Source organism: Ictidomys tridecemlineatus, chromosome 1 (assembly GCF_052094955.1).
Source record: "Ictidomys tridecemlineatus isolate mIctTri1 chromosome 1, mIctTri1.hap1, whole genome shotgun sequence".
NCBI lineage: Eukaryota > Metazoa > Chordata > Mammalia > Rodentia > Sciuridae > Ictidomys > Ictidomys tridecemlineatus.
The window spans coordinates 43,601,484-43,610,937 of record NC_135477.1 but is presented as its reverse complement, the minus strand read 5'-3'; the positions used below and the strand labels follow the sequence as shown (position 1 = coordinate 43,610,937).

The 9,454-nt window shown below is 49.2% G+C and overlaps 1 protein-coding gene across 1 annotated transcript in view; it reads left to right on the top strand.

Moving 5' to 3' along the window:
- The first annotated feature begins 605 nt into the window (after positions 1-605).
- Positions 606-9,454, top strand: part of Anxa11 (annexin A11) — a 43,706-nt gene continuing 34,857 nt past the window's right edge. Inside the window, exon 1 of the mRNA XM_005325828.5 lies at positions 606-799. The gene's annotated coding sequence lies outside the window, so the exon portion shown is untranslated. The remainder of the gene's footprint in view (positions 800-9,454) is intronic.

The window sequence follows — 9,454 nt, the reverse complement described above, 5'->3', positions numbered from 1 at the left end:
GTGCTCCCATGCATTCTGGGGACTGCTCCTCAGTTAGGGTTCCTATGATATTTTTGCATGTTATGTTTACTATAATATGATTTATCACTGTTGATGATAACCTTGATCCTTGGCTGAGGTTGTCAGTTTTATTCACTATGAGCCTACCTCTTCGCAGTTCCATACTGGGTGTAACCAGTATGAATACCCAGTATGAATATTTTTCAAATATTTACTTATTTTAGTTTTAGGAGGACACAATATCTTTAGTTAATTTTTATGTGGTGCTGAGGATCGAACCCAGTGCCTCATGCATGCTAGGAGAGCACTTTATCCTTGAGCCACAACGCCAGCCCTTGAGTGTGACCTTTTTGATGTAGAAAGTTTTCTTCCTCTTAGAGGCATTAATGACATACACTGGGCTGAAGAGGGCATTGGGAAATGCTTTCCTTCTTGGACACCAGTGCGGGGCGGGGCTGGATCGGGTCAGGAGCGCAGCTGCCGGGCTCCAGGACCTGTCCTGGCCTCGAGAGGGCCCAGGCTTCCTCCTCCAGCTAGCAGAGGCCATATTCTCCGTCCGCTGCGCTTCCTGGGCCTCACCTGGGGGCGGGGCCACTGTCCGAGAGTCTCCTCCCCGAGGCGCGTGGGGACTACCGCGCTCACGGAGTTTTCCGCCCAGTGGGCTCCTCCTCCTGCCCCGCCCAGACGGCTCGGCGCCCGCAGATCCCCGAGAGTGCCGGAGAGCAAGAGTGGGACGGAGCTCCAGGGAGAGCCCAGGTGCTCGCAGAGAGAGCCGCTGTAGCCCGTGTCCCCCTGCCAGGTGAGAGTCCGAGGCTGGCCGGGTGTCTGGGGCGCGGCGGGGTGGGGGCGGCAGTGCGCTGCGTCCCCTGGTGGAGGCCCAGAACTGCCCCGCGTGCGTCCCGGGTCGGTCCCACTCTTCCTGGTTGCACCGCCTGGGGCAGGAGTGGGTCCGGGTCCCCTCGGCCGCGGTATGGGGAGGGTGTTGCCTTTCTAATGAGTTTGGGGTACACAGGCCACCCCCCACCCCCGCCAACCAAGTTGGCGCACGTGATTATGCAGCGTAGTCGGTTCAGGAGCTGTGCCTCGGCTTGGTAGGGCTTAGGGTCGTGAACCTGCGACAACTGGATGGTATGAGGGATGGCTGGTGGCCCGGCTCCTGCGATTCCAACTGAGTTCTCCCGAGTGTGGGTGCCCTTCCGGACAGGGCTTGTGCGGTGGAGAGCCAGTAGAGAAGGCTGCCTTCAGGAACTTTCCTCCGGAACTGGGAGGACGCAATTCCTGGGAGCTGCCACCGTTGCAGTTTATTTATAAGGCACTCTCCCAAGTAATTGAGAGAATGCGGGATCCAGCCTAGGTGCTGTCCCCACAACCCACAGTCCTTATGCCAACTTCGGGAGGGAATTCTTGGACTTGCCTGTCCCCTGGGGCTCAAGCCAGCCCTCTGAAGGCTTAAAATGGTAGAAGCGGTTCTGTTAGTTTAAAGGAGAGAGTGAAGTTCCTCATTTAGAGACTGAAGGGCAAAGCTAGGGTAGCCAGAGCTAACTGAAGCTGAGAACATTCTCCTCAGGACATTTGTGTCCCCGCCCTCCAAATCTGTGACCTCTCTGGGGAGATGAGCATCTGTGGGCAGACCCTGACTATCCTGGTAGCCTGCCCCTCTGCTCCTTCCAGTGGCCTTCATGTGCGGTCCCTGCAGCCCTGCCCACATAATAGACACTACAGGCTTTCAGGGCAGGGCTTTCAGGGCAGGGCGGATTATCTTGCTCACCAGGCACTCATTGTGTTCCTTCATTCCTTCCTTGCTGCACTCAGTTGTTGGGGATTCCAGGATTAACAGGTCCTCTTCCCTCAGGACACTGTCTGTGCTGCAAGGTGTTCCTTGACAAGAGAGGCCAGAAGAGGTATTGCCCTTGCCTTGTATTAGTTTAAAGGAGCAGGCATCTGATGACTAGCCCACCTTGGGCTCCTGCTCCCCTCCCAAATCTCTCTAGACTCTGTGCTTTGGTTTTCTCATCTGTAAAATGGGGATCATTCTAATTCCTTCCTGACAGGCTTATTGTGGGGATTCAGTGAATTAATATTTTTAACAACTGTGGAGTGCTCATGTCCTGAGCGGGCAGAACAGGTGGAAACTGGTGCACTGTACCTGTGTGTTCCAGGTAGGTGTCACTCAGGCATAAAGTGTGCAAAGTAGGGCCTAGCCGAAGTAATCAGATCTAGGTGCTGTTGAATAATATAATAATAGCTATTACTGCCATCATGCAGTGGACGGTTCAGCTAAGTTGAACTGCCTTTCTGATGTGCCTCCCTGTCTTGGCTCATGCATCTCTGCCCTCTTGAATGCCCTCCTTCCCTGATTTTGCCCATTATTCACTAGTCATTAGATGCCTGCTGCCCAGCAGACAGGAGAGGACTGGCTTGCACTTTTCCTCCTCTACTCCTCTGACACTGAGTGAATCCACGCTGAGTTCTCTTCTCATTTGATCTGGTACATAGTATTTCTTTGGTCCTGAATATTGAACCCAGAGGCATTTAACACTGAGTCACGTTCCTACCGCCCCCCCCCCCCCACTTTTTTAAAATTTTGAAACAGGGCTTCACTAAGTTGCTGAGACTGGCCTTGAACTTGCAACCTCCTGACTCAGCCTCCCGAGTTGCTGGGATTACAGGCATGTGCCATTGGCCCTGGTGGTAGATAATATTTGTATGACCATGTGTCTTACCCTTGCCCTGTTCTGTCTTTGGAGGGTGGGGACTGTGTTTCTGATTCATCTTTTGGTCTCTGGTAGCACCCAGGATAGGCCTTGCCTTATTAGATGCTCAGGAAATATTAGTTGAATGAGAAGCAGGAAGGAAGTAGTTTCTCTGTGGTTAAAGTACTGGATATACAGAATAGGTAGAGAAAAGCAGGGAGGGTGAGCTGGCAGGAAATCCAGACTGAAAGGTGGGAGAGAAGCTGAGAGGCCAACTTTGATCATTTGACCCCTTTATTTAGCCAGGACAAGGTTAACAGAAAGGGTCCATCCTGGTTACTCTATCCAAAAGGACATGATTGAGCAGTGATGCTTTGGTCATATGACTCAGGAAAATAATCTGGAGGTTGGGATGATAGTAGGAACTTTGTGCAGAACAGAGAAGAGGGACCAGTGCTGGCAGGAATCCACGCTGAGTTCTGAGTCTTCAGGGACCCAGGAGCTTGGCTTCCTCTCTTCCTTGCTGCCTTCTTCCCTCTGAAACCTGGGTGCAGTTCCTGGCAGTTGGTCGCACAGGGAGTCCTGGGGGAGTTTGGTGTGAGTGTGCTTTGCAGTCAGGGGAGCCGACTCTAGTCTCTCTGGGCCTTTCTTTACAACACCCCCTGATTCCATTGTTCCTAGAGCATCAGGAATTTGAACCATATCTAAATAGGAAAGTTCTTAGGGTAAATGAAGCAATAGGTGGGAGTTCGTGTTTGTAAAAGGAGTTGTTGAATTCCTTATGGAACTGTCTCATAATCACTGACACCATTCCACAGTAGACTTACTGGCCCTAATCCCTGTAATACATGTTGTTTGTTATAGGGATGATCCTACAGCCTGGGTAGTGACCAGAGCCCCAGCTGGCCCTGCCCCTGCTGATGTGAGAAAGTAATGGAACCAAGGAATTAGGGGACAGAGTTCTCTTCTGGGCTGGGTAACCTGGGACAAACCATTTAGCCACATGGCCCCAGTGTTCTGGATGACAAACTGCTGCCTCAAGAGGAGAATCAGATAACAAGAGGTTTGCAGAAGGGGTTTGAGATCAGTCAGGGAGTGGCAGTGATCTTGTTGATATAGTGGGTGTGTTACAGCCAGAATTCCGAAGCTAGGGCATCAGTGTGTGCTGATGAAGCCTGACACTTATCACTTGGTGCTAGTTTTCTGGGGGCTTATGCTCCTGAGGATTCCACTGCTAAGCAGAAAAGAAACAGGTGATTAAGGAGGAAATCAGAGTCCCCTCCCCCTCACCCCTGGGGCAGGGGGCAGCTGGCTTGGAGGACAATGGGGAGAGAGCGGTCTGGGTGAGGCCAGAGAAGCTGGAGGCTGCTCACAGGGAGGCCAGGGGCGTGGTACTCTGGGGTGGGGAGAGCTTGGGGCCAGCTGGTGATAGCACATGTGAACTTGTTGTGTCCACCACAAAGGTCATGGCTATTTTTACAGAGTAGGTGATAGAGTAGGTGAACTCTAACAGCCAACGAAAGGAAGATGAGCCTGTACTGGAGATGGCAAGAGAGCAGCCTGAGAGGGGACCTGAGAGCCAGGTAGACCTGTAACACAGGATCCAGGTGAGCCTGCTTCAGTAGGAGCAAGTGGACAGTGGTGGCATTGCTGCCATTGTCAGTGGCGGTAGTCTTAGCACCTGCTGTTTTGGTGGGACCATGGGAATAGAGGCTAGATTGGAACAAATGGGTGAGGGAAAGAGGAGGTGAGCATCCTGGGGTGTGGGTGTAAGTAGACTGTGAAAGGTGGGCTAGCACAGAGAGTTGATTCTGCCTCCTCAGCTCACCGAGGAGTTGACATGTGGCTGTCAGCAGCCTGGATCGCTCCCTTCTCTCTTCCTGCCCCTGCATCATGGGCACCCACAAAGTTTTGCTCCGTTCACAAATTGAATCTGTGCTGTGCAACTTATTCTCTATCTTATATGTGTGTGACTTGTTTATTGCTGACAGTAGCTCTTGGTTCCTGGGATGCCAGGTCAGCAGCTGTGGAATGTTCTATAGTACGGAATCACCATAATTTATTCAACCTTGCCCTCACTGAGGGTACTGAGATCATATACTATTTTTTTTTTTTTTAGAGAGAGAGAGAGAATTTTTCAATATTTATTTTTTAGTTCTCGGCAGACACAACATCTTTATTTTTATTTTTATGTGGTGCTGAGGGTCGAACCCAGCACCCTGTACATGCCAGGTGAGCGCGCTACCACTTGAGCCACATCCCCAGCCCCTCATATACTGTTTTTCTTGACTTGAATCAGTATTGGAGTAAACAACCCAGAAGGATCCTCCCTGCTTGGAATGTTCCCAGTGTGTTTACTTAGGAAGAGTTGATGTTTTTAACGCTATTTCCCAAATTGAGGCCAGACTGCAAGCCTTGTGGTGTGTTCTTATTATATGTTATGAATGGGATTCTAACAGGATGTGCTGGAATTTAAATGTATCATAACATTAATTTTTTATTCTTTCTGCTTTTCTCCCCCCTATTGATTGACTATTAACTTCGGCCTTTGTCCATTTCTTCTTACTTGTATTGTTTTGTTGTTCTACTTTCACTATAAATGATTTCATTTATTTTTGGTCTTTTAATCTAAAAAGCATATAATGTTCAACATCTTCCTTGAGTATAGTTGTAGCTGGTGGGCTTTAGAATAAAGTGCTCATTTTTCCAATATTTTCTGGTCCCTTTCTAAATCACTTTTGGTCTGAGAATTATTTAGCAGGTAGGATCCTGAATTTCCAAGTGGATCGTGTTATGGAGAGTATCATGCTGTCTTATTGTTGAGTGCTAGTTTTCTTGGGTTAGTGAATGTTATCTACAAAAATTCTCTTCTTATGGGACTTTATTAAATTTCCTTTGTGGCGAACTATACCATCCGTATCAAAGTGGGTGGTGAACTTGAAAGAAGAAGATCTGTATTCTCTGAGGGACACAGACTTTAGAAATGTCTTTTATCTTGAGCTTGCTCTTTATGGCTGTGCTTGTCCATCTGTCAAATTCTGAGCAATGTATAAAAAATTCTCACTATAATTTTTTTCTAAGCCAAGTTATATTTGTGTTGATGGGAATCCCAGCTCAGTGAACTTGGCTTTCATGTTTGGTGCTTACAGATTTATCATGTTTACCTTGTTTCATTTTTTTGCTTATTTAATGATTTGGTCTTTTGACCTTAAATTTCATCATCTGTTTGGGGAGAATGTTCAGGCAAGGATCTGGGAGAATTCCTTTTCTTTACAGTCCTAAAATTAATAAGTAAGTACACTTTATAAGACATTAAGGGCCAGAAATTGAGAGGCAGGTATCAGTGGGAAGGCATTCAAACCCGGTCTGCTCTTCATGTGGAGTAGTTGGTGATAAGGTCTTGCTTATAGTCATGGGCTCCCCTTCATGGCTGTCCCAGTGATCTGCCAGGCTTTTAGGAGGAATTAAGATGAGAATTGCTTGCAACCTCTATTGATGTGGCCTAGTCTATTCTGTTACTATAACAAAATACCTGAGGCTAGAATTTTATAAAGAAGTTTATTTAGCTCACAATTTTATAGTTCCAAGAGCATGGCATGGCATCTGCTTGGCTTCTGCTGAGGGCCTCAGGCTGTGTCACAATATGGCAGAGAAAAAGCAAGCATGGCAAAGAGGAGGCATGCATGGGGGAGAGAGTGGATAAAAGAGGCTGATCTGTTTTATAACAACCAATTCTCGCAGTAACTCCTCCAGTCACCTGATCTAGTCACTTCCCTCTAGGCCCCACTTCTTAAAAGGTCCCATCACCTCTCAATACTGTTAACTTTAGCACCACATGTGAACCTGTTAGGGACCAAACATCTTCAAACCATGGCAGAACCTCTTCTCTCCTTTTGCTGCTCAGGCCCCTTCCTTAGGTTCAAGGATTTGGGCAGCTCTCACTTGCACTTGATATTTCTGACCTCCTTTGAGCCACCAAGATGGGTTGTCTTTGTTCTTTTACTTGGGCCAGAGGAGTACTGGAGATTGCACACAGGGGCACTTGGCCACTGAGCCAAGTCTCAGCCCTATTTTGTATTTTTACTTAGAGACAGGGTCTCACTGAGTTGCTTAGCGCCTTGCTTTTGGTGATCCTCCTGCCTCAGCCTCCTGAGCCTCTGAGATTACAGGTGTACACCCCTGTGCTGTTTTGAAGCAGTGAATATGCAAGAATTTATGAGGGACAAACGTCCCATACAGACATTCAGACTTTAGTGTGCTTCAGGTTTCATAAACAGTTTCAACCGACTGGAGTCGTCTCAGCCTTGTTGGACGTTCAGAGCTTAGTGGTTTTCCAAGTCCTCTGTTTCCAAATAAAGGCAAATGACTGAAAAGAAGTCCTTGGCCTGCTGAGTCAGGGTTATCAAAAAGTCCTCAACTTATTTATTTTTTAGTTTTTTGGTATCAAAGTTTGAACCCAGGATTCTCAACCACTAAGCCACATCCCAGCTTTTTTTGGTGTTTTATTTAGAGGCAGGATCTCGCTGAGTTGCTTAGCAACTCCCTGAGTTTCGGAGGCTGGCTTTGAATTTGCGATCTTCCTGCCTCAGCCTCCTGAGCTGCTGGGATTACAGGTGAGCATCACTGCACCTGGCCTCAACTTACTTTTAATATTAATACTTCCGCCTCACTTTTTTCTTTCCAATCTTCCTTTACTCAGCCTTCGATTTTGAGTCCTTCTCACTTAAAAAATTGTTTCTCTTATAATCAGCAAGAGGCAGGAGAGAGGATGGCGAATGGCAGCAGCAAACCTGACTTGGTGCTTTCCATCTTTGACGGAGGACTTGGACTGCTTACATGGGGGTTATGCTTGACTTTATTCCTTGTGTCTTCGTTCCTTAGTACCCTGGGAGGCTGTTCTCTCCTCTGATCTTTGCTTGGTGGCTGAGTTTCTTTTGGTCCCTCCTCCCCAGCCCAGCTGGATTAGGATTTGGGTTTTGCTGTAATGTGAGGGAGCCCCTCCCCCGCCTTTAGAAACCAGAGCCAGGCTCCAAGAGTCTGTTCCCTGAGGTTTCCAGGCACCAGGCCCCTTGTGTCATGTTGCTCCTGGCATCCTCCAGTCTGTGCTTCTCGGACTTGAGCAGCACGTTTCCTTTTAGTGAGAAACTTAGCAGTTTCCTTTTAGTGAGACCCAGGCTCAAAATAAAAAGTGCTAAGTGTAGCTCAGAGGTCGCTTGCTTGACGCGCATGCTCAAAGCCTTGGTTCCATCCCCAGTTCTACAAAACAAACAAACAAAAATAACCCAAGAAACAAACAAAAACCCCAGTTTCCCAAGTCCCTGTCCTAAGGGTTCTGATCTGGGAATCTCTGACGGGGCCTGAGAATTAGCTTCTAGTAGGCCCGGGATGTGCCGATGCTGCCGGTATGGGGGTCACGCTTAGGACAGCACTGTCTAGGTGCCCCCCTTGTGGCCCAAGACAGCCACAGATAGGGCCCTGCTGAGCTGGTAGGGAGGCTGGGGACGTGGTCCTTACTCGGGGCTTCTGTGTGCCAGGCTACAGCAAGTATTCTGTTACTAAAGCAAGCAGGGGCAGATGGTTGGGGGGAGGCAGCCAGAAGTTTCCAGAACACCACCCACTGCTCTCCTTCATTTGAAGCTGTTCCTGTGTTTATCAGCCTTGCCATTGGCCGAGCCTGTATTCCTCAGGTTAGGAAGTGGGACCCATGTTTGGTGGCAGTGGCAAGCTGGCAGGCAGTGTGTGCAGGGCAGCTCTGTCCCTAAGGATTCCTCTGTACTCCAAATGCCAGAGCACAGGGCATTGAGTTTTTATTTCTAAAAAGTGTCTTTCAGAACCTGCTGGCTCAGGTTGGGGCTGTTGGTCACCGTGGAGACTACCCGAGGCCATTCCTGGCCTGCTTTGCCTTGAATTTCTCCAGGCTGGGCTGCCCCAGGTGCCAGCCTTGGGAGGGCAGAGTCTGAAGCACAGCCTGGCTAATGATTGACAGAGACACTACTGTTTTTAATTCCTGATGTGTAGGTGGGAGCTGAATGCTCCACAGCACCTTCTGTAGGCCTTTTTTGTAGTGCCTGGGGAAATAGGGTCCTTGTTGGTGAAATGCTGTCCTGGGGCTCTCTGGCTGGCCTTGGTGACTTAATATTACCTGTGACCCACCAGGGCAAGGCCTGGGGCTCTGTAGCCCCTGCCCTACAGTCAGGGCCACTCATACGCCCTCTCACCTCACATCCTGCTTGGGGGTAGGAGGGAGAGGGAAATGTCCTAATGTGTCTTCCCTGCCCCCAGAATTCCTGAAGCCTACACACCAGACACAGGCAGCCAGAACAGGTGCCACCTGGGTGTGGAAGAGATGAGTCAGGGTACACTGGTCAGGGTACAGGTGTTCCTGGTGGGATTCTGTGTATAGAGGACCTCGTGGTGCCAGCCCCGTGCCTGGTGGTGGGGAACAGAGAGGAGAGGCCTGTCCTGTGGCCTGCAGCACTGCCTGTCTCACTGGAAGGCTTAGAAAAAGGAGTCCTGGTTCTGACCTCACTGGGGTGTGACCTTTGAGTGCTAGCTAGGTCCCTTGCTGAGCCCTAGGTCTCTTGCTTATAAAATGAGGTGGTGATGCATCTCCAGCAGAATCGCTGTGTAGGCTGACGAGGTGATGCGGGATGTGTCATGCCCGTCCTGGGAATGAGAAAAGGGGGAGCATGATTGGAACAATGGAGGACATTTTAGGCCAAGTGTTGGGGGGATTCCTGGAAGGGTCTTTATTGTGGGTG